The sequence below is a fragment of the Lepidochelys olivacea genome (assembly GCF_965140295.1).
Source record: "Lepidochelys olivacea isolate rLepOli2 genome assembly, chromosome: 11".
Lineage (NCBI taxonomy): Eukaryota > Metazoa > Chordata > Testudines > Cheloniidae > Lepidochelys > Lepidochelys olivacea.
Genome location: NC_140421.1, coordinates 29,309,870 through 29,334,910, shown reverse-complemented (window position 1 = coordinate 29,334,910; position 25,041 = coordinate 29,309,870). Strand labels below are relative to the sequence as shown.

Genomic DNA, 25,041 nt, shown 5'->3' with positions numbered 1-25,041 from the left:
CACAGATGCTATAAAGTTCCACAATGTTGTGAAACTAGCCAACCTGCACACAACCCCAGCTGTGCCATCCCATTATTCTGCATGCACTATAACTAAAAACTAATAACCTGTAAGTAGATGTAGCAGTTTGTCTTCTTTTGTATGCACAAAATGCTTATTGGCATATTCCCTATGTAACAAAGTTTTTAAAAATTGAACCTGTAAGCTGAATTGATATAAAGGTCACAAGTGGCCTGTTGATGGGTTGGCAATAGCACTTCTTGCTGTTGCTACACTAGACTATATTGCATTCATTACCTACACTGTCCATCTTTTCTTTTATAGATTGTTTCTGAGAGTCACATTTTCATATTTTGAGACTGCGCACTTACTGTGACTGAAATCTGGTCAAAAGTCACCAAATTACACACTCATAAGATATTACAGCAACACTGAACAGCATATGTCAAATGCTCTTTTCATAATAAGCCCACTGATAAACAGAAAGTGACAAATGGTTGTATTCAGAGGTGAAAATATAGTTATTACAAATCCAACATTTTTTTAAATAAATAGTTGGAGGGCTTGTGCCACCTGAACAGGGCAGGCTACGCAGAGCCTTATATATCAAGTAACTGTTTCCATGTGCAGCCAGGTTCCACCACCTCCAAGCTTCCATGACAGTATCCCATGGCTACTTCCTGTAAGACACACACCATCCTATTGGAGGCTCCGTGGCCTCTTGTAACCAGCTACATACGCCAGGAGGAACTCAATTCCTGCTGAAGCCAATCAGACAAGACCATGGACAAGAAACTGAGATACTCGATTGGTGGGCTGAAGGCATGTATAGGTGATATAGTATTGTTGACCAAACTAAACCAAAGCCCCATGTTACTCTGCAGCCTCACCAAAGGCAAAAGGGGGGTGGGGAGGGGAGAGAGAGAACCACTGCTTGCAAAGGTTTAGTTAGGTACAGTAAAAGCTGTTTTATCCAAGATGTTGGGGGAAATGGAGGGTGCCGGTAAATGAAAAATGCCAGTTAACAAAGAGGGAGGGAGTTTGGGTGCAGGGGGGCAGCAGGTTGGGGAGCAGGATGGGGATGTGGGGTGCCAGATCTGGGGAACACTCACCGTGGATGGCTCCCCGCAAGCGGCAACCTGTCCCAGCTTCTCCTAGGCGGAGGCGCGGCAGGCGGCTCTGCACCCTGCCCACAGACCCCGCCTCCCCCATTGGCCGTGGTTCCCAGCCAATGGCAGCTGCAGAGCTAGTGCTCAGGGAGCGGCGGGGACAGGGCATAGTGCCACCTGCCGCATCTCTGCCTAGGAGCAGCCGGGACAGGTTGCCGCTTGCAGGGAGCCATCCAAGGTGAGTAGCCCACAGATCCGGCAACCCGCACCCCCTCCTGCGCCCCAACCCACTGCTTCAAGCCCCCTCCTGCACCCAAACTACCTCCCAGAGCCTGCGCCCCCTCTGGCGCCCAAACCCCTGCCAGCCCTGTGCCAACTGGACTATAAACTAGAATTTAAATGAAGATCAGAAATGTAGGTTTATAGAGTTTTCCGGTTGGTGAAGGGCCAGATAAAACAGCTTTTACTGTACACTGCTAAACACTATAGGAACAGTTACCAAATAAAGAATGGACTTTATCAAGGTTTGTGGAGCTGACTCTTGTAAACAGAATATACTGGAGAAACAGCTTTCAGAAACAGAATTATTAACCAGAAAGATAAATTATTTGCTATCTACCAGAAAATATATGCATCCCCATATCACTATTAATCACGTAATGTAAGTGTTCACTGTTGTAACTATAAGTGTGTTTAAAAGTGAGACATTATGTACCCAAAATAAGAAAGCAGTTAACAGTAAAGAAATATAATACATTACATTTAGAATACTTTATATTCATGCTAAATTGTATCATTCTAAAACTGAACTACAGTTAGATGCTGTAATTTTCGCAAGACTTCTATTCTCCTGCAGTATCACACAACAGGTCTTAAAAAATACATTCAGGCCACCAGCCTTAAGGTATGCTACTATACCTGGTGTGACAAAGTTCCTCCTCTGCCTTGATGGGTCCTGCACTTATTGGTGGATTTGCTTCCCTCAGAGATTCACGGTAGCCCTCAGTTTGGCCACTTTTGCTAGTTCAAACCTGCCGTTCACTCAGCTAACCTCATCACTGGCCAGCAAGGGGAAAAGGAAGGAGAACAATCCCCTCAGTCTCTGCTGATCCACCTAGTCTCTGCTGATCCTTCCCCTCTGGTGGGACCCACAGTCCAGGTCAACTCCTCTTATATCCAGTAGCGGGGAAGAGGGATGGCGGGAAACCCAGGCCCGCCCTCTACTCCAGGTTCCAGCCCAGGACCCCGTGGATCACAGCTGTCTACAGTGTTTCTTTAACAGCTGTGTGACAGCTACAACTTTCTGGGCTACTTCCCCATGGCTTCCTCCCAACACCTTCTTTATCCTCACCACAGGACCTTCTTCCTGATGCCAGATAGCGTTTGTACACCTCAGTCCTCCAGCCCTCTCAGGTCCTTGCACACCCTTTACTGACTGAAGTGAGGTCCTTTTTAAACCAGGTGCCCTGATTAGCCTGGGTCATAAATATAAAGGGAAGGGTAAACTCCTTTAAATCCCTCCCGGCCAGAGGAAAAACCCTTTCACCTGTAAAGGGTTAAGAAGCTAGGATAACCTCGCTGGCACCTGACCAAAATGACCAATGAAGAGACAAGACACTTTCAAAACTGGAGAGGTGGGGGAAGGAAACAAAGGTTCTCTCTATGTGTTGCTTTTGCTGGGACCAGAGCAGGAATGGAGGTTAGAACTCCTGTAAAGGGCTAATAAGCAATCTAATTAGATATGGGTTAGAGTCTGTTTTGTTTAAACAGCTGATAAAATAAGTTGTGCTGAACGGAATGTATATTCCTGTTTTTGTGTCTTTTTGTAACTTAAGGTTTTGCCTAGAGGGATTCTCTATGTTTTGAATTGGATTACCCTGTAAGGTATTTACCATCCTGATTTTACAGAGGTGATTCTTTTACTTTTTCTTCAATTAAAATTCTTTTTAAGAACCCGATTGCTTTTTCCTTGTTCTTAAGATCCAAGGGTTTGGGTCTGTGTTCACCTATGCAAATTGGTGAGGATTTTTTTCAAGCCTTCCCCAGGAAATGGGGTGTAGGGTTTGGGAGGATTTGGGGCGGGTGGGAAGATGTTTCCAAGCGGGCTCTTTCCCAGTTATATATTTGTTAGACGCTTGGTGATGGCAGCAATAAAGTCCAAGGAAAAAAGGTAAAATAGTTTGTACCTTGGGGAAGTTTTAACCTAAGCTGGTAAAAATAAGCTTAGGGGGTTTTTCATGCAGGTCCCCACATCTGTACCCGAGAGTTCAGAGCGGGGAAGGAACCTTGACAGCCTGCATGTCTTTACTGGTTCTAGCAGCATCTTAATTGGATCCAGGCATCCTAATTAACCTACCTGCCTGCCTTAATTGGTTCCAGCAAGTTCCTGATTGTTCTGGAACAGCCCATTACATTACTTGGGGAAAAGGGACCTGCTTAATCTGGGGCTAATATCTGCCTTCTATCACTCTCCTGAAGCCATCTGGCCTGACCCTGTCACACTGGCTACTACAAATATGTCTTGCAGAAATATGGAGCTAAATACGAGAAAGTCCCTCAGGTACAAAAGGTGAGATGTGAAGTACTGTAAACTCAACATTAGGTATAGAAAAATTCCAGAGAAAAAGAACAAAAACAATTCTGTTGATGCTTAGCTAACATACTTATAGCTGGTGCAGGATGTTTCTAAAGTTTTGCTGACTTTTGGAATGCTATGGTCAAACCAAAATAGGAAGCTGTTTACTGCAGAGTCTGTGTCAGCCTAGAAAAAAAGGCTTCCCAAAACACAAAGACAATAGATAAGAATAATATATTAGGTCTGAAGCAATACAAAGAAATGGTGAAACCCTTATCGGTTTTAAACAATTTTAGTATACATAGAAATAAAGTGAACCTCAAATTTTGAGACAGCTGAACAACTGCACTGCTGCCTCCCAGACTGGTTGTCAAGATATTGGCCTTCCTTTCTGTATTACGCTATATTAATTTTTGACTAAATCTTTGATTAATCAAGGTGTATAAGCCTAGCTATTTGACTTCTCTTGTTACTGATTTAAACTGAAACCGTAACAGTATGGAAAACCTCAGCACTAGAAGATCATATAAACCTAATCCCAGCAATATAAAATTGATAATTTTATCTCAGAAAAGAAGAGTCAAAGACAACTCTCACTATTGGCTACTAACTTTAGACTGAAGATAAGACTTACCAACACTGAGGTCCCGATCCAGAAAGTTTCCTAGCTTCCATTGATTTCAATGGAATTTAGGAGCCTAAATACCTGTGTGAATCTGGCCCTTAGTTACTACAGAAGGACATCATCATATTCCTTACGCATGCAGGACACACCGAAAATGGTTGGAGCTACAGCAACACAATAAAAGCTTATTTTGGTTATTCTGTTTAATGAAGAGACCATTATTTTTCTTTTTTTAAAAAATAAAAATAGAAATAACCTAGGTTAAAGTTGCAGTGGGGAAGGTTTAGATTGGATATTAGGAAAAACTTTTTCACTAAGAGGGTGGTGAAACACTGGAATGCGTTACCTAGGGAGGTGGTAGAATCTCCTTCCTTAGAGGTTTTTAAGGTCAGGCTTGACAAAGCCCTGGCTGGGATGATTTAACTGGGAATTGGTCCTGCTTTGAGCAGGGGGTTGGACTAGATGACCTTCTGGGGTCCCTTCCAACCCTGATATTCTGTGATTCTATGAAACCCTGATATCATCAAAAACAATTTATAGTAGTAACTTCAGAATATAAAAATACAAGACTATTTTTAAACCAGATCTAAAATGCTGTTTTCCCACTGTGTTTATTGTAAATTCAAAACTGCATCATTCCAAAATTAGTATACCGGAATGTTACAGTGTATATTCTCTCTTTCCTGTTATTATCCTCAGTAATATTTCTCAAGCAATCATGCAGAAACAAAAGTCCTTTAAAAATATACAGCTCTCACAATATCGAACAGAAAATCTAATTCCTCGAGCTATTTTTCCTAGTGTTGTTCATTTAAGCAATTTGTAACACAATAATTAATTTAGGCTTTTCAAGAGGAAGAAATTTAGTTCTCCCATATTTTCAAGAAAAATATATTTGTCCCCTTTTATTCTACTGTCTCATAAGAGACTAGCACTTGAAAGTCTTACATTAATAGTCTTACAAGGTTTCTTATTCTTTATTTCTTATATCTAAGTGTTGTCCCTAATTTTGCTGCTTTGTTGCTAAATTTCTTTGTCAACATATTGAGAGGCATAATTTTCAATGTGTGTAGAGTTTACTTGTTTGTGGTTTGTTTGCATTGTGGTTCGTTTGTTTGTTATGGCTGGTTCACACAGAATACAGTATAGGATTTACTGCTACAAATAAAGTAACATAACCTAAAGCGGCAAAAGAATTTCCAACCTAAATCAAGTTATAAAACTTTCCCCTTCATTATTTATACTTTCTAGGAAGTACTTTGCCAGCACGCCAAGAAACTTAAACTGATATAGCAGAGACTCAAAAATTACATGGACGACACTCCAGATAGACATTCCAGTTATAGCATTGTCCTGCTTTCAATAAGCACTCCATATAAATTAGAAGACAAAGAACTCAGTAACTTTCTTCTGAGGGTGGAGTGCATGCATTAGCATACTTACCACAACCGCTTCAGTTTCCTTCTTTGTACCTTCAGAAGGCTATCCAAATTACAATAGACCTGAAAACAGCGTTCTGTCTGATTTGGAAGAAGACTACACTAGAACAGTGGTTCTTAACTAGGAGCACGTGTATCCTAGAGGGTACGCAGTAGTCTTCCAGGGGGGACATCAACTCATCTAGATATTTGTCTAGTTTTACAACAGACTATATTAAAAGCATCAGCGAAGTCAGTACAAACTAAAATTTCAAACAATGACTTGTTTATACTGCTCTATATACTATACACTGAAATGTAAGTACAATATTTACATTCCAATTGATTTATTTTATAATTATATGGTAAAAATGAAACAGTAAGCATTTTTCTGTAATAGTGTACTGTGACACTTCTGTATTTTTATGTCTGATTTTGTAAGCAAGTAGTTTTTAAATGAGGTGACACTTGGGGTATGGAAGACAAATCAGACTCTTGAAAGGAGTACAGTAATCTGGAAGGTTGCAAAACACTGCACAAGACAGGGGTTCTCACAACAAATTTTTGGTGGCCTCATAGTGCAGCCACCAACTCTTGCTGGTGGCCGCTCTGACAATTTTTTCCTAAAATACTTAATTAACTTTGGGGAAAACAAATAAATATGCATATATACATGTCCAAATCATTGTAATTTATTTATGTAGGGTTGGGTTTTTTTTTGGCAGACTCCATAAAAAAAAATGTACAGTTGGTCTCTATGCTTTACTGGACCTAAACAGAATAGAAACACCAATAAGATGCTTTGAATGTTGTCTTTTTTTCTTGTTTCTTTGCTTTTTTTAAAGACTTGCTAGCTACTAAATCTTCTGTGAAAAGTGATATTAACATACAAACAAATATCACTTTTCACAGAAGACTCACTCAGTCAAGGCAAGCCTGGGGACAAATTAAGTCCTGAACAGGGAGGTGGGTATGGCAGCAGTGGGGGTTAGGGGGTGATGGGGCACTGGGGGGGCAGCAAAGGGCCAACAGTGATTGGGAGGGGTGAGCTCAGGACCAGAGCATGCCACCACATGGATGGGGAACTGAGCCCAAACCTCTGTGGCTGAAGCCTGCCACACAAAGGACGAAGCCTAACCTCCCTGCGCCTCAGGTGGAGAATTCACTGTCTGCCTGCTCCTCCAGCCTTTTTGTGTCTCCATGGGAAGAGAGGGGCAGGGCCCAAATCTGCTGGTGGCCCTGAGGGAGGGGCCACTGCTCTCCTCCCCCCGCCCCCCCCAAATTCCCTCCCAGGAGGCTGTGGCTGCAAGAAAAGCCCCTGGTGGCAGCATGCACTATACCACTATCCCCTCCTTCTCCCCTGTGTGTTTGATATTGCTGAACTGTTTTTTCTCAAACTAATTTTAAGCAATTCACTCATGGACAGAGAAGAGATCTGGAAATTTTCAGCCCAAATGATCTGCGAAAAGTAGAAGCAACTAAAAAGGGTCTCTTTACAATGAAAACACTCAGGCAAACTTAACTATCCAACTATTAGATATGCCGCTGTAAGGTTATATTACTCTATCAACTTCAGATGCACTCGCTCACAATTCCTCTAAGATTTGCGATCAACATAACTCTCACCTTTTGAATTTCTATTTTATTTGTTGCAATCAAGCTTCTCATGACTACCGAAACACCTTTCGGAACATACTCTTAGTGACATATTTGTATAGAAAGATGGGCTGATAGACCATATGTTTTTCAGTTAATCTTTAAAAAAAATTGCCACAATGAAGAAATCACTGAATAAACCTATGAATGTAGTCAGGGGACCCAAACTTAGGTCTGTCTTCATTCCTGGAAATAAGTCCTTGAAACAGCTTGGCTTAAAGTCCATTCTTTCTAACCACACACCCAACACTTTGACTCGCTCAGTAAAACATTCAAAGCTGTTTTTTATGACAAAAGAACCAAAATACTTGTAGTAATGACCCTGGTTAAAGCGCAGTCTCACACAGTGATGACTCATGACTTAAAACAGGGGTCTCAGTAAAACAGTTTTAACTCATTAGCATCAGAATGTTTGTATGGTACTACTCCTGTGCACAGGACACAGAGAAGACTTTTGGTTTATTAAGAGCTAAAATGAGGTTGTACTACTAACTGAGAATACAATGGAAAATAGAGATTTCATGGAAAATGTAATTGTTCTGCTTATCTCTTTGCTTAGAGTGCAACAGCCACCAAGCAGTTAAATGACCCTAATCTTTTCCTTTCCTGTGAAGTACTTAATTCTAATCATGCCTTACTCTCATTAATTATTGCTCATTTACTATTTTCAGCCATTCAGAAACACCCAAACAAATATTCTCATTCTCATTCTGCAACAAAGGTGGAATAATGGCAACTCCAGCTGTTGCTTCTGCCTCGACTACTCCAAACTGATTATAAAGTATTTTCTAACACATTTAAATTAATTTATATGCAGTTAACTTGAAATCAGGCTTAACCTGATCCATGGAAGAATAGCTGGCATGTGAACCTGAATTCTATATCTGAGCTTTACAACTGACTCATCACTTTATCATGTGATGAATCAAAAACCTAGATTTGAAAACACACAGGCCAGATTCTCTTTTGCCCTGTAGTTTGGGAATTTACGCTCATTCAAAGTGAGTGTAAAAGACTACTAAATCAGAATGCAAAAAGAAAAGGAGTACTTGTGGCACCTTAGAGATTAACCGATTTATTGGAGCATGAGCTTTCATGAGCTACAGCTCACTTCATCGGATGCATATTGTGGAAAATACAGAAGATGTTTTTATACACACAGACCATGAAAAAAATGGGTGTTTATCGCTACAAAACCAGCAGGAGAGTGGGGTGGGGGGAGAGAAAACTTTTTGTAGTGATAAACACCCACTGAGGTAGATATTACACCTTCAGCGGTAATATGGCAGATGATCAGCTCTTGCAAATGTCTTTCCATATACTATATTCCCAGCAACTCACTAAGGTAGTCTCTTATTGTCTACTATTTTGGCACAGGAGTATCTCACTTGCTTTACATTTTTAACATCTTTAGGACTGTGGATGCCAATAATATTTTGAGGGCAAGTTATACAAGTATCAGTTTACCACTACTGAAAACTTAAATAGCACTTGTGCAAATACATAGTCCAACTAAAAATAATTTAAACAGGATATTAATGTTCTGTCCAGTATTTCCTTCAACACAAAGGGTTTCAAAACGAGTTGAGCGTGGGCAGGATTATTTCCCAGGCAGAAAAAATGTCAGGCCCCAGATGACTAACAAAGGGAAAACTTAGTACAATGTACAAAAAGGGGACAAAGGAAGATACAGGGAAATTACAGAGCAGTCAGCCTAACTTCAATTTCTGGAAAGATACTGTTTAATAATTTGTTCAAATCAATTTCTAAACACCTAGAGGATAATAGGGTTAAGGAATAGCCAACATTGATTTGTCAAGAACAAATCATGCCAAACCATCCTAATTGCCTTCTTTGACAGAGTTACTGGCCTAGTTCATTGTGGGAAAACAGTAGTTGTGATATATCTTGATTTTAGTAATGCTTTGCAGTAAGGCATAATCCAACATGATCGTCTCATAAGAAAACTAGGGAAATGTCTAAATGAAACTACTATACAGTGGGTGTACAACGATTGAAAAATCGTATGCAAAGAGTAATTATCAATAGTTCATTGTCAAACTGGGAGGACTTATCTAATGGGGTCCCACAGGGGTCTTCCTGGGGAGCAGAGAGTATGCTTATAAAATTTGTGGATGATACCAAGTTGGAGAGGTTGCTGCAAGCATTTTGGAGGACAGGATTAGAATTCAAAATGACCTTCATAAACTGGATCAACAAGAGCTGATCATCATTGATCTTATCCTGATGTATTGTCAACAAGAGGAAATTCAATGACCACAAGCGCAAAGCTACACTTAGTAAGGAAAAAATCAAATGCACAACTATAAAATGGGGAATAACTGACTAGACAGTACTGCAGAAGAGGATCCAGGGATTATAGTGGATCACAAATTGAATGAGTCAACAATATGATACAGTTGTGAAAAAAGGCAAATATCTTTTTGGGGTATATTATCAGGAATGTCATATGTAAGCCCCGGAAAACAACTATTCGCTCTACTTGGCATTGGTGAGGCCTCAGCTGGAGTTCTGTGTCCAGTTTTGGGCTGCACCCTTTAAGAAAGATGTAGACAAACTGGAGAGAGTCCAGAATAGAGCACAAAAATTATGAAAGATTTAGAAAACTTGACCTAATAGGAAAGGGTAAGAGATCTGGGCATGTTTAGTCTTGAGAAAAGATAGCTGAGGGAGGACCTGATACTCTTCAAATATGTTAAGAGCTGTTAATAAGATGACAGTGATCAGTGTTCTCCACGTTCACTGAAGGCAGGGCAAGAAATAATTGACATAATCTGCAGCAAGATTGCATACTAGGAAAAGCCTTCTAACTACAAGGATAGTGAAGCATTGAAGTGAGATTGTGGAATCCCCATCATCGGAGGTTTTTAAGAATACGTTAGACAAACACCTATCAGGGACGGTCTGGGTATACTTGTTCTTGCCTCAGTATGTGAGGATGGACTAGATGACCTCTCAAGATCCCTCCCCTCAGGCCTATATTTAAATGATTTCTAGGATATCTGACATACAAGTTTGTTTCCTGACTGACTTCTAATCGCACTCTCACCCTTCTCTTTCCACACAGCAGGAAATCTGCCCAAGTTGTTAGAGTTTCAGCCCCATACTGTACAACTGCTGCATGGCAAACAGCAAAAAGGCAGACATGTCTTTACATTAAATATTTAAAAGACTGAAAGTTGAACACAGAAAAATAAAAGGTGACAGAAAGTAGGTATACAAGGGCAACAATCCACTTCTGAGTTTCTGCATCTTTTTTTGCCATGTATTTGTTTTGTTCAGCAAATAACTGCAATAATTATCATAATCGGAAGACTCAGGTCAGGGTCTCTCTGGAGTCTGAGATTCCTCCACAGCACCAGCATCTCAGTGAAGATACAAGCGAACAAGTCTCTCCTGAGCCCCCTCTTCCACCTACCCATCCTTCTCTATAGCCCACCAACTACTACAGCCAAGGAGCAGATTTCAGCGGCATGCAGAGACCTAAAACCCCAATCCCATCAGCAATACTTAGTGCATCAAGGAGCTAAGCAAGGAAGACGCCCCCTCTCTCTGCCAGGCAGCGGTAATCAATGTCCCCGAGGATAAAGATGCCTAATTCCACACCTCAATCCCCTTCTTAGGCTGCAACTCTCCCCGACCCACAACCCATCCCCTACAGTGGTGCTGAGCGTGGCTGGGAAGGAAGATGCCCCATCTGCTTGTCAGGCAGCGGCGCACCTCCCTGAGCAGTCGCGGGCAGACTTTCTCCGCCCGCTGCCAGACAGCGCAGCCCGCCGTGCACCGAGGAAAGAAGATGCCCTCTGCCATGTCCCGCCGGGCGGACGGGGACGCGCCGATCCAGCCCTCCAGGCAGCCTCGAAGCACCGCTCGGCGCTGCCACCTTCCTCCCCCGGCCAGGCAGCACAAACCCGTGAGAAAGTTGCTGCCGCCGCCGCCGCCGCCGTAGCCGCTTCGCTTTTGAGGCTCCGCAAACCGCCCTGTAGCACCAGTTCAGCCTCCGCCAGGAGCGACGGCCCCGGCAGCTTCCTCGCGCAGCCCGGGGCGCCCAGCCGGACGGCAACCCCCGCAGAAAGTTGGGAGCACCCGCACCGCTCCAGAGCCGCCGGGGCAGCCCTCGACTCACCGCACCGCGGCTGCAGGGCGCCCTCCCGCAGCCGGCGGAGCGGGCGCGCCCCGCGCTGGCGCCAGGACTCACCTGGACTCCGCTCGGCGGGGAGCGAGGGTTTCACACGCCCCCCGGGGCCGAGCCCCGCTCCGGCCTCTCCTCATCCACCAGGGGCGTCTCCATCTCGCGGGCGGGCGGGCGCGCGAGTCAGGAGAGGTGAGGGGAGCGCGCCTGGCGCACTGTCACCTCTGCCTGAGCCACCGCGGCGGCGGCTCCGGCTCAGCCACGCCCCCGCCCCGCTGCGCCTATCGCAGCGGCCGGGGGCTGGCACCTTTACGTCACCAGCTCCCTCCCCTCGCGCGTGCCGGCGCTGCGAACGCCTCCAGTCCCTCCCTCGCTAGCTCGCCCCGACAGCGGCAGCCGTGGGGGTTGCACGGGGCTGGGGCCGCTACGTCACTAGCCCCCACCTCCCCAAGGGCTATGCGGGCGGGCACCCAATCGGCTCCCGCGGCTGGCGGGAGCGGTGCGCACAAGTCCCGCGATACGTGGGCAGGTAGAGCCGCAGAGTGGCCGCGGTGGGGCTGTGTCTCCCGGAGAGGAGGACAGACTTCGGGCTGCTGCTCTGCTCGCTGGGGCCCCGCGCAGCTCCTGCAGCACGGCAGGGAGCTGCCCGAGCCCCCGCTGACGGCCCGGGGGAGAGTCTGTCACCCACCCGGCCAACGGCAAGAGCCGCTGCCTACCCGGGCTCTTGTCATCGCGTATCCGGGGCTTGCGGCGCTTCCCCGCACAGGCGCGGGTGTTGTGAGGCAGCGCCTGAGAGCCTCGCCCAGCTGCCCCCAGGGGGCTGCTGCGACTGCCCAGCGAGACGCCGACAAATCCCCCTCGTAACTTCGCGAAAAGTCCCCTCCGTCCCCTTGGCCGCCCGCGTACAGGCGTGTCTTGGAGTCGCTAAGCGGCGGGGTGAGCGCTCCTTGCAGCGCCAGGCTGATCCCCGCGGGAGGGGAACACGCCAGCCAGAGTCAGCCCTGGGCTACTCTTACATGAGGCTGGAGTCTACTGTATTTTCACTGAGTGCATCCCATGAAGTGAGCTGTAGGTCAGGAAAGCTGATGCTCAAATAAATTTGTTAGTCTCTAAGAAAAGGAGGACTTGTGGCACCTTAGAGACTAACCAATTTATTAGAGCATAAGCTTTCGTGAGCTACAGCTCACTTCCTCAGATGCATATCGTGGAAACTGCAGCAGGCTTTATATATACACAGAATATAAAGCCTGCTGCAGTTTCCACGATATGCATCTGAGGAAGTGAGCTGTAGCTCACGAAAGCTTATGCTCTAATAAATTGGTTAGTCTCTAAGGTGCCACAAGTCCTCCTTTTCTTTTTGCAAATACAGACTAACACGGCTGCTACTCTGAAATTAGTCTCTAAGGTGCCACAAGTCCTCCTTTTCGTAAAATTCTGTAGACGCTCAAGCAAAAGACTTCCATATCAGTGTGGACACTGGGCAAAACAAGCGTACAAGCGATTAGGTTGCAGTAAGATACAGAGAAATACTGTTGTGTAAGTACTTGAATATAATTGTATATGCTGAGAGCATGCCCTCGCTTTGAATACTATGTCCATCTCAGAAATAGATGACAAAGAAAAGGCCCAGACAAGGGCAAGGAAAGTTATAAGGTGCCTGGAAGAGGAGAGACTTAAAAGAGAAGGTTTCAGAGTAACAGCCGTGTTAGTCTGTATTCGCAAAAAGAAAAGGAGTACTTGTGGCACTTTAGAGATTAACCAATTTATCTGAGCATAAGTTTCCGTGAGCTACAGCTCGCTTCATCGGATTCATACTGTAGAAAATACAGAAGATGGTTTTTATACACACAGACCATGAAAAAATGGGTGTTTATCACTACAAAAGGTTTTCTCTCCCCCCACCCCACTCTCCTGCTGGTAATAGCTTATCGAAAGTGATCACTCTCCTTACAATGTGTATGATAATCAAGATGGGCTATTTCCAGCACAAATCCAGGGTTTAACAAGAATGTCTGAGGAACAGTGGGGGAGAAGGAATAAACAAGGGGAAATAGGTTACTTTTTATAATGAATCAACCATTCCCAGTCTCTATTCAAGCCTAAGTTAATTGTATCCAATTTGCAAATTAATTCCAATTCAGCAGTCTCTCGTTGGAGTCTCAAAAAGAAAAGGAGGACTTGTGGCACCTTAGAGACTAACCAATTTATTAGAGCATAAGCTTTCGTGAGCTACAGCTCACTTCCTCAGATGGCTTATGCTCTAATAAATTGGTTAGTCTCTAAGGTGCCACAAGTCCTCCTTTTCTTTTTGCGAATACAGACTAACACGGCTGCTACTCTGAAACCTGTCGTTGGAGTCTGTTTTCAAAGTTTTTTTGTTGAAGGATAATCACTTTGAGATCAGAAATCGAGTGACCAGGGAGATTGAAGTGTTCTCCGACTGGTTTATGAATGTTATAATTCTTGACATCTGATTTGTGTCCATTTATTCTTTTACGTAGAGACTGTCCAGTTTGCCCAATGTACATGGCAGAGGGGCATTGCTGGCACATGATGGCATATATCACATTGGTAGATGTGCAAGTGAACGAGCCTCTGATAGTGTGGCTGATGTCTAGCTTAGAGAAAAGATGAAGAGGAGGTGATATTTCCAACATATGTAAAATAACTGATAATATAGCGAAGGCCAGGTGGGTGCTCCTATGATCCCTCTTTGTGAAACAGAAATAAAAAGAGACACAGTGAAATTATATGGTAGCATGTAAAACAAATAAATTAACCTGTAGAATTCACCTCCACAATATATTATTGAAACAAATTGGTAGGATTTATAAAAAAGTACTCCATCATTTGCAGTCACAGTCAAGCTAAGACTTAAAAAAATAAGACACGTAAAGGACATTCTGCAGGACATGAACTTCCTGTTGCTTCGTGCTTGGAAGCATGTTACTGCCCTATTATCCATTGAGTGGGATTCATTCTGTGATGTTGCGCTCCATATGTTTTACGGAAATATGCTAATGTGTGAATATAATGAAACTAGAATATACTTCATGCAAAAGGTCTCTTGTCAGGTATCATTACAAAGCTTATAATGTACTGAGTGTGTTCATCCTATTTGTATGTATCATTCTTGTATCTAAAGCTAGAAATATGAAGTAATATTCTGAAGTCCTATTGGAATTATGCAAAGTGTGGGCCATTAATGGTGGCTTGGAACCTTGATGGCTCCCATTGACTAGGACAATTGGTTGTAAATGGCTCTGTTTATGTGCAAGCCTTCTTGTGAGTCAGACCAGGAAGAATGGAGGCTTGGGGTCTCACAGGATATGTGACCATGTCACCTGGTACTGGAATCCATCTTAAACCTAGTGCTTTCCATTTAGAAAGAGGGGTGGGGACCCAGAGCGACAAAAGATTCCTGCCTTCTGCCAAAGATATAAAAGGGGGTGGAACAAAACAAAGGACTGCCAGTCATGAGAAATCCCCTAGTTACCTCCTGAGCTGGAACTAACAAGAACTGTAGCAGGGAAAGGATTGGGCCCAGACTAAGAAGAAGTCTAGTCTGTGAAAGAAGCTTATTGGAACATTCTCTGAGGGTGAGATTTACCTCTATTCAGTTTCTTAAATGTATTAGGCTTAGACTTCTGTTTTGTTTTATTTTGCTTGGTAACTTACTTTGTTCTGTCTGTTATTACTTAAAACCACTAAATCCCACTTTTTATAATTAATAAAATCACTTTTGTTTATTAATTAACTCAGAGTAAGTGATTAAGACCTGGGGGAGCAAACAGCTGTGCATATCTCTCTATCAGTCTTATAGAGGGCAGACGGTTTGAGTTTACCCTGTATAAGCTTTATACAGAGTAAAAACGGATTTATTTGGGATTTGGATCCCATTGGTAACTGGGTGCTGGAGATAAGTGACGTGTTGAGAGCAGTTTTCGGTTAAAGTCTGCAGCTTTGGGGGCATGCACCAGACTGTGTCTGTGTTGCAACAAACTACAGTGTCTGGCTCAACAAGGCAAGGTTCTGAAGTCCCAAGCCATCAGGGAAAATGGGCTCACAGCTAATTTCAGCACATCAGGTGACAGTCCCAAGGGGGTCTCTGTGACTGAACCCGTCACACACAGCTTTCTCTTAAGTATCTTGTACTAGCCTATTTTAGAGATAGAATAACAGAAAACTGGGTGAATGGTGATAAAATGACTCATGAATAATTTAGGAGCAGCATGGCATAAAAAAATGCTATTATGTCATTAACACGAACTAACCCTTTATACATCTAGCTAAATAATAAACAAAGGTTATTCGCAAAATTTAGGGCTCTCAAAGCAATTAAAAAAGTTAATCGTGATTAATTCCGCTGTTAATAGATTACCATTTATTTAAATATTTTTGGATGTTTTCTACTGTTTCAAATGTATTGATTTCAATTACAACACAGGCTACAAAGTGTACAGAGATGTTTATATTTTTATTACAAATATTTGCACTGTAAAAAACAAAATAAAGTATTTTTCAGTTTACCTAATACAAATACTGTAGAGCAATCTCTTTATCATGAAAGTTGAACTTACAAATGTAGAATTATGTACAAAAACCCCTGCATTCAAAAATAAAATAATGTAAAACTTTAGAGCCTACAAGTCCAATCAGTCCTTGCTCAGTCAAACAAGTTTATTTACATTTGCAGAAGGTAATGTTGCCTGCTTCTTGTTTACAATGTCACCTGAAAGTGAGAACAGGCGTTTGCATCACACTGTTGTAGCTGGCATCGCAAGATGTGCTGAAGATTCATATTGCCCTTGATGCTTCAACCAACATTCAGGAGGACATGCGTCCATGCTGATGACGAGTTCTGCTCGAAAACCAACCAAAGCAGTGTGGACCAACGATGTTCATTTTGATTATCTGAGTCAGATGCCACCAGCAAAAGGTTGATTTTTTTGGTGGTTTGGGTTCTGTAGTTTTCACATCAGAGTGTTGCTCTTTTAAGACTTCTGAAAGCATGGTCCACACCTCATCCCTCTCAGATTTTGGAAGATTCTTAAATCTTGGGTCGAGTGCTGTAGCTGTTGTTAGAAATTTCACATCTGATCTTCTTTGCATTTTGTCAAATTTGTAGTAAAAATGTTCTTAAAACAAACATGTGCTGGGTCACCATCTGAGACTGCTATAACATGAAATATATGGCAGAATGCAGGTAAAACAGAATAGGAGACATACAGTTCTCCTCCTCCAAGGAGTTCAGTCACATTTAATTAATGGATTTAATGAGCATCATCAGCATAGAACAATGGCTGAAGCACGAAGAGGCATATGAATCTTTAGCACATCTGGCACGTAAATACCTTGCGTCACCAGCTACAACAATGCCATGTGAACACCTGTTCTCACTTTCAGGTGACATTGTAATATAGAAGTGGGCAGCATTATCGCCCATAAATGTAACCAAACTTGTTTCTCTTAGCGACTGGCTGAACAAGAAGTAGGCTTGTAGGCTCCAAAGTTTTAGATTGTTTTGTTTTTGAGTGCAGTTATGTAAAAAAAAAACTACATTTGTAAGTTGCACTTTCATGATAAAGAGATTGCACTACAGTACTTGTATGAGGGGAATTGAAAAATACTATTTATTCTTTTTACAGTGCAAATATTTGTAATCAAAAATATAAAATGAGCACTGTACACTTTGTATTCTGTGTTGTAATTGAAATAGATATATTTGAAAATGTAGAAAAACATCCAAGATATATAATAAATTTAAAGTGGTATTCCATTGTTTAACAGTGTGATTAATTGTGATTAATTAAATTTCATTTTTCACAGCAGACTTACTATCGCCCTATTGACAGGTTTCAAGTGAGCTGCAGCTCATGAAAGCTTATGCTCAAATAAATTTGTTTGTCTCTAAGGTGACACAAGTACTCCTTTTCTTATTGCCCTATTGCTGTTGGTGGCAGGCAGTGCCTTCAGAGCTGTGGTGGCCAGAGAACGGCAGCTCCTGACTGTCCCATGCCACCCTTACTTCTGTTTGACTTGTATGCCGGGAAGGGTGGCTATGAGGAGGGCTAAGGTAAATTTGGGGGTGGCTATAGCCTGCACGACCTCCTAGCACTGCCCATCTGACTGTTAAATTATATGTTACTTTTTTTGCCTCGGTATTCTGACTGGTGTGCAGTTCATTTCAGCTGTTGAACAATCAAGCTCTCTAATATTGTCTAAGTCCCACCTTTTTAGTCTCAAGATAACAAACCTGCATGCACAATACTACAATTCCCGGAGTCCAATTTCCTTAAAGTGGTGATAATATATATTTTGTTTAGGAACAATGCTCGCTTCATTATACATTTGCAATACTTTTTGAAGTAAATACACTACGTTGCAACAGAAAGGTGTGTGTAATTTTCTAAAATGCTAGATTTAAATTACATATTTTATAGCAGTTTCTCTTTTGTGCATGTACTCATGACCCCCACATAATAACTTTCTGATCCCCTAAGGGGTTGCAGTCCCCAGTTTGAGACCACTGATCTAATCCAACCAATTGGCCCAGGTTACAGGGATGGCAGTGGTTTTTTACCAGGTAAGATCATGGTTAGCTAGTTAGTCTAAGTTTTTAAGACATTTTCTATTTAAAAATTGTTCAAATCACACCACATTACACTTAGTTTTAGTTTGTTAGTTACATATTCAAATTGTGGTTACATAAAGCAGAAGATTTGTAGGGTTATACAAATAAAAAGTAAAGCTGTAGTGAGTATAATGTAATTATAATACTGAACATAGGAACATCTGTATATGTTTTTTTGGTATTTTCTCAAGGAAGTTATACAGACATGACTTCATTTTTCGATATTATATAAATAAGTCAAAATTCAGTTATATGAAAATGACAATAATAGAGAGTTGTAGATGAAGCATTAAGCAATAAGAAACATGCAGAGATGCAGACTACCAGTCTATGTGGGCATGCTGCATTCTGTAGTAGAAAACCAACTTTGATATATACTGAGCCTATTTCTCAGTTTTGAATGGATATATCCAAAGTTGGAAAAAATTAATTCTGTGCTTGCTGAACTTTCTAGAAACTTTTTATGCAATTATTTTTCCTAGTTTCCCAATGTAAACTGGTATAAGCCAGTATTTGCTAGCGCTCTCTCCTAAACGAGTTTTCCCTGGAAATTGCCAACCCTGCCAGATAAGTGCTTTTCGCACTCCTGTGTACTTGCCAGGTGAACATATAGACACAATCTGACAAGAGCATTTACTTTCTTATCTGAGGATTCATTATATCCCAGCAGAGCAGTGGTTACATATAGACAAATGTTATGACATTTTTTAATCTCTTCTTGTATCATCGCACTTAAACATATGAAATACTTCTCTCTCGTGATTAAGAAAATTTCAATGTGATTCAGTGATACATTTCAGTAAAATCTCACTTTTTTTTTTAAACCTCCCTCATTCAAATTGATAGCCTTGGCTTCATAGCTTAATAGCCATATAGGGATCTCCCGTAGAGAAAGTGTATCTGACTTTCCTCTGGGGGTTAGGGAAAATAATCTTTACTGTACCTTTTAACTAGAGAAACAACTGTCTTTGATTATATCTTCACAAACAAAGAAACCCCATTGAAATCCTGTCCAAAACTTCTATTTACCTGTAGTGTAAAATAAATATTACTAAGAGAGTAAAACCAAAAATTATGCTAGAATTTTGTAAATACAAAATGCATTTTCACTTGTATAACTGACAAGTACAGTTGTTAAAAGAAGTGAGTTTTCTCCAATAAAGGGCTCACATCTTGCTGACATTCATTACAAGTTTATTACTTCAATACTCTTCTCAACGAAGCTGTTTTTGACTTTATGGGAGTGTCTAAAGTACAGTTTTTCATTACCTGTGACTCGTCATTCATTTTAGAGTAGGAGTGATTTTCACTTAGAGTAGCTCTTAAAAACAGGAAGGACATAAAATACATGGCCCAATTAAGCTAAGAAAAGTCATTTAGTTGGGGGAGGGTGAGACAAAGATTTACTTATGATTTTCCCACATCATCAGTCTACCTACTCAGACTGGAGAGAAGGTGAATTAGTAGTTCTCAATTTACTATAGAATAGCCAATCGCTTCATGGATGATCCAGGGACTTGTCATAGGATGTGGAACTTTTTAACTTCTGTTTTACCAGTGTGAATTTGGCTACATGAGTAGTGACCAAAAGTCATTATTATTGGACAACTGCATTCAGTCACTCATGTGAAATGATTTGCTGATCTCATGTATGCTGCAGTCAAATTCTGAAGGACACTCATTACTCCTGCATAGAGAGATACTTCATGCTGGGCTCACTGATCCTGAGAAGGATCAGGCTGACATGGCAGGGGGCACTGAGCAGTACAGCAGCCACCTACTGATCTGGACCTTCAGAGCCCTACATTGGGGGCGGGGGGGAGTTCATGCAAATGAACTGGTCCCAATGCCCTGACAGGTTGTCCATAGATCTTGTCCCTGTCTTCCGCAGGCAATGACAAAGGGGGTTATTATATGCATCTCTAAGGGCAAGAGAGGTGTGTCCGTGCTGAAGTTCAATCAGACACTTCCTCTGAAAGTGGCACTTATGGGGTGGGTATGGGATGCTTTGCTACCCGCTCCACTTCCCATGCCCTGGAAGAATAAGGTTTCCTGTAGTCTTCATGGATAACAGCTTCACTATGGAGTTCTTGCAGTCTTCAATGTCTTGGGGCAGGGAGGATGTTACCTTTCCCCATCTCCCTTTAACAATGAACTGGGTAGACCCAACTCTTCATCTTTGGATGTGGATTGTCTCCCTGTCCAGCTGCTGCTGCAGTATGTATTTATATTTTGAAACATTATAAAGAATATTTTTTTAAAACACTATCCTGGATTTTAGGACCTTTAGAATAGATTATAGAAATGATCACCTAAAACTCCTAACCCAGAAAATACCCAACCAAAGATTATATCTTTTCCAACACCTTCTTTTTATGTGGCATCTCTATTACTGGGGATTTGCAATCATGGTAGTCCATTCTGTATAATCCTCTGTTAATCTCATTGTGGATTAATAGTCCTTTTGATCCTCCCAAGATACCATATCATCCATCCAAGATCTTTTTTTTTTTCTACCCTCTGCTCTTCTGCCATCAACTTTCCTTTCTGGTGCCCGTAAACATACATCACCCACTGAATCTCTTAAAATGTGCCCTGGAAATCAAATCTCATTTTACAAGATCGCTGACTAGTGTTTGCTGAGTTCCAATAATTTCCAAAACTTTTTCATTGGTTAGAGTATCTATCCATGATATTTTCAGAATTCTTCTATAACACCATAATAAATTTGAATGATCAGGGTTGATGATGATGATAATCTCACAGCTCACACCCTCACAAATTTCAGCCCTTATTGTTTCCCTTCCTCCCCAAAAGCCTTGGTCCACAGATGGGCCTTGCAACATGCACTGAAGGGGTGTAGATTTGGTCTCTTTTGGAATGAGATGTGGGGGAAGTAGGTTCCATGGTCACCTCAGGGGAGACACTCAGTTAATAACCTACTTTTTTATACTGAAGAGGCTCCAGCTCAGGTGCTGTTACAGAGTACAGCTGTGGCACTGGCATGGGGAACAAGGCGGGTTCTAAGTAGGCATGTCCCAAGCTATTTAGGTCTTTGTAGGCTAAAAAACAACACTTGAACTCAATCCAGAAACAGACAGCAATGTGAATAGTGGAGCACTGATGCGAGGTGCTCCCAGGGGGAGACACGGATCAACAAACAGACTGCCCAGTTCTGCATTAACTTCAGATGTCAGTTGATGTAAGCTGTCACACCAAGTAGAACACATAGCAGTTGTCTAGATTTTTAGGTGAAAAGGGTATGGAAAAGAGTAACAAGATCTCTAGCCACAAGAAATAGTCACAATCTCCTGACTTGAAGAAAAAATAATCTTCCTAGACATTATTGATACATCATCTAGCAAACTTTAAACAAAGTCAAATGGTGAGCATACATCTTCAATAAGAGGTTCAGCCATAATACTTGACAGATCTTCTGAATGCTCCTCCTAAACTACCAGCATCATCTCAGTCTTATCCCAAGTGACTGTTGCCAGTTAGCCCCAGTCCTAAACAGACATTAGCCAAGGCATTCACCAGTATTTTCTGGGTTGGATGAAATAATGAGTTTGAGAAAGCAGGGTCACACCAATATACTGAAAGCACCAGAGCCCATGCCTCCTCACTGGACTTTCCAATGGCCCCATCTACTGACTGAGCAGGACAAGAGACAAAATGGAAGCCTGTGGAACCGCAAATGACTTTAGGGATGATGAGCAATTGCTCAACACAAAACATCCCCATATGTATATGGTAGTGACAGAGCGAAGTCTCAGATTCTACCTCTAAGAACGTGGCTTGGCATCTACAAAGTAGGACTATAACTGCTCCTGAAGGGGGCTTTCTTCCTCAGGATTGTGCTAGTACTTTCAGCAAGAAACATAACTAGGCCACAGGGCTGGGCTGCAGCTGGCGTGCATGTCCACTCATCGCTTGGGGCAGGATTTCATCTTGTAAGCAGACAATCATTTTTGTAATAAATGCAGCCAAATTCCCTTACTCACAATACTTGCTTTTGATGCTCATGTTATAGCAGGTAATGTTTCTGACTAGTGGAGACTTAATTCAAAACAAAGATCTGTCACCATGCAGAATCCCCATAACAAGTTAGATCAGATAACTCCCATTATTTCTCAGGCTTGTTTAGGGTAAGACATATTTGATAGATAAAATTATTATTTTAGAAAAATGAAATTTTTCTTTGACTCCTGTATCCATCTCTGTCAATAAGATTTATGTTTTGGCTACTAAAACTTCCTTTTTTAGATCCCAAACCTCTGTCAGCACCATCATAGCAACCTCTTTTTTCCTGCCTCTACCCTTCTAATGTATTTCTCTGTGAATGGTAATTTTTAAGTCCAAATCTCATATAGAAACAATGGCTTTAGGAAAATCTTTTTATTTTAACACATACAACTCATCCAATTGTGACCTCACTTATACTTTAAAAATATGATTTCTTCATATACTATTTTCTGGAGATTAGTTTTACCGCCATCAGTAGCTACTGTTATGCGCTAAGTAAGTTATCACATTTCCATCTATCTAACAACGGCCAACAATCTACTAGGTTCAAGAATAAATTGTGAATGTTCTTCAACTTAAAAATGAACAGTAATAAAAAGTGTGGTGTAACTTCTGTATCTCACAATGTATTTGAGTTAACTCTCCCTAACTGAATAGGGCTTTGGCCTCAGCACTTACAACAACAGAAGAAATGTGTAGAGAAGCAATGTGCACTATAAAAGAAAAAGCTAGATTTCCCTCGTGAGATCTGCTTACACTTATTTTCCCAGGCCCTTATTAAATCGTCATTTATATTGTTTGCACCATTGCTATTGGAAAAATACATTAATTTGTTTCTTTCAGCACAGCATTTATAAATTGACTGATGAGGTTACTTTTCTCCACCTGAAAGATGTAACTCCTTAAAGCTTTTTTTCTTGTACTAAATAGATTTTCAGTGGCAACAATATAGTTTTATCAGTTTTCCCAGTTTGTGCACAACAGTACAACATCCTTCTGGGTAAAATCATTCATACATTCTTCACAACCAGTTAAAGTTCAAATCCAAGCAAACTACATACTGTATGTTTAAATATATCATGTGTCAGTACAGCTGTAGCAGGACAGATGGCAACATGACAATTGTGATACTACCCTCAGTAGCAATTAATCTGTCCAATTTTACTCTTGCAATTTTAATGCTGTAATTTTATAATATTAGAATTATGAGTATGCCATCGGCATAATGGAAAACCCTCAAATCCAACTGAGAGCAGGTGAACTATTTACAGCTAACAATTGGTTAGCTTAATTTAGCCTTTTCTCTGTTCATGAGTTGTTTGGACTCAGATAGCAATGTCCACATATTTTCATATTTGGAAATTATTCCAGAGTTTATGCATACATATTTCATCAGAACATAAGAAAGGCAATACTGGGTCAGACCAAAGGTCCATCTAGCCCAGTATCCTGTCTTTCTACAGTGGCCAATGTCAGGTGCCTCAGAGGAAATGAACAGAACAGGTAATCACCAAATTATCCATCCCCTACCACCCATTCTCAGCTTTTGGCAAACTAGGGAGGCTAGGGACACCATCCCTGTCCATCCTGGCTCATAGCCATTGATGGACCTGTCCTCCATGAACTTATCTAGTTCTTTTTTTAACCCTGTTATAGACTTGGCCTTCACAACATCCTCTGGCAAGGAGTTCCACGGGTTGAATGTGCATTGTGTTAAGAAATATTTCCTTTTGTTTGTTTTAAACCTGCTGCCTATTAATTTCATTTGGTGATCCTTAGTTCTTCTGTTATGAGGAGTAAATAACACTTCCTTATTTACTTTCTCCTCACCAGTCATGATTTTGTAGAATTCAGTCATATCCCCCCTTAGTCGTCTCCTTTTCCAAGCTGAAAAGTCCCAGTCTTGTTGATTTCTCCACATACAGAAGCTATTCCATCCACCTAATCATCTTTGTTGCTCTTTTCTGAACCTTTTCCAATATATCTTTTTTTGAGATAGGGCGACTATATCTGCACACGGTATTCAAGATGTGGATGTACCCTGGATTTATATAGAGGCTGTCATAGATATAAAGGGAAGGATAAACCCCTTTAAAATCCCTCCTGGCCAGAGGAAAAATCCTCTCACCTGTAAAGGGTTAAGAAGCTAAAGGTAACCTCGCTGGCACCTGACCAAAATGACCAATGAGGAGACAAGATACTTTCAAAAGCTGGGAGGAGGGAGAGAAACAAAGGGTCTGTGGCTGTCTGTATGCTGCTTTTACCAGGGACAGAACAGGAATGGAGTCTTAGAACTTTTAGTAAGTAATCTAGCTAGGTATGCGTTAGATTATGATTTCTTTAAATGGCTGAGAAAAGAGCTGTGCTGAATAGAATGACTATCCCTGTCTGTGTGTCTTTTTTGTAACTTAAGGTTTTGCCTAGAGGGATTCTCTATGTTTTGAATCTAATTACCCTGTAAGGTATCTACCATCCTGATTTTACAGAGGTGATTCCTTTACTTCTATTAAAAGTCTTCTTGTAAGAAAACTGAATGCTTTTTCATTGTTCTAAGATCCAAGGGTTTGGGTCTGTGGTCACCTATGCAAATTGGTGAGGATTTTTACCAAACCTTCCCCAGGAAGTGGGGTGCAAGGGTTGGGAGGATTTTGGGGGGAAAGACGTGTCCAAACTATGTTTCCCAGTAAACCCAGTTAAAGTTTGGTGGTGGCAGTGGAAATCCAGAGGCAAAGGATAAAATTAATTTGTACCTTGGGGAAGTTTTAACCTAAGTTGGTGAAAGTAAGTTTAGGAGGTTTTCATGCAGGTCCCCACATCTGTACCTTAGAGTTCAGAGTGGGGAAGG

At 41.6% G+C, this 25,041-nt stretch overlaps 1 protein-coding gene across 2 annotated transcripts in view; it reads right to left on the bottom strand.

Annotated features, from left to right (window-relative positions):
- Positions 1-25,041, bottom strand: part of GALNT13 (polypeptide N-acetylgalactosaminyltransferase 13) — a gene marked incomplete at its 3' end in the record, with an annotated part of 686,573 nt that overhangs the window by 348,333 nt on the left and 313,199 nt on the right. The window contains exon 1 of one of the 2 annotated variants that reach the window (XM_084642899.1): positions 11,603-11,779. The exons of the other annotated variant lie outside the window; for it this stretch is intronic. Of the gene's footprint in view, positions 1-11,602; positions 11,780-25,041 lie in introns of those variants that run through there. 2 annotated transcript variants of the gene reach the window in all.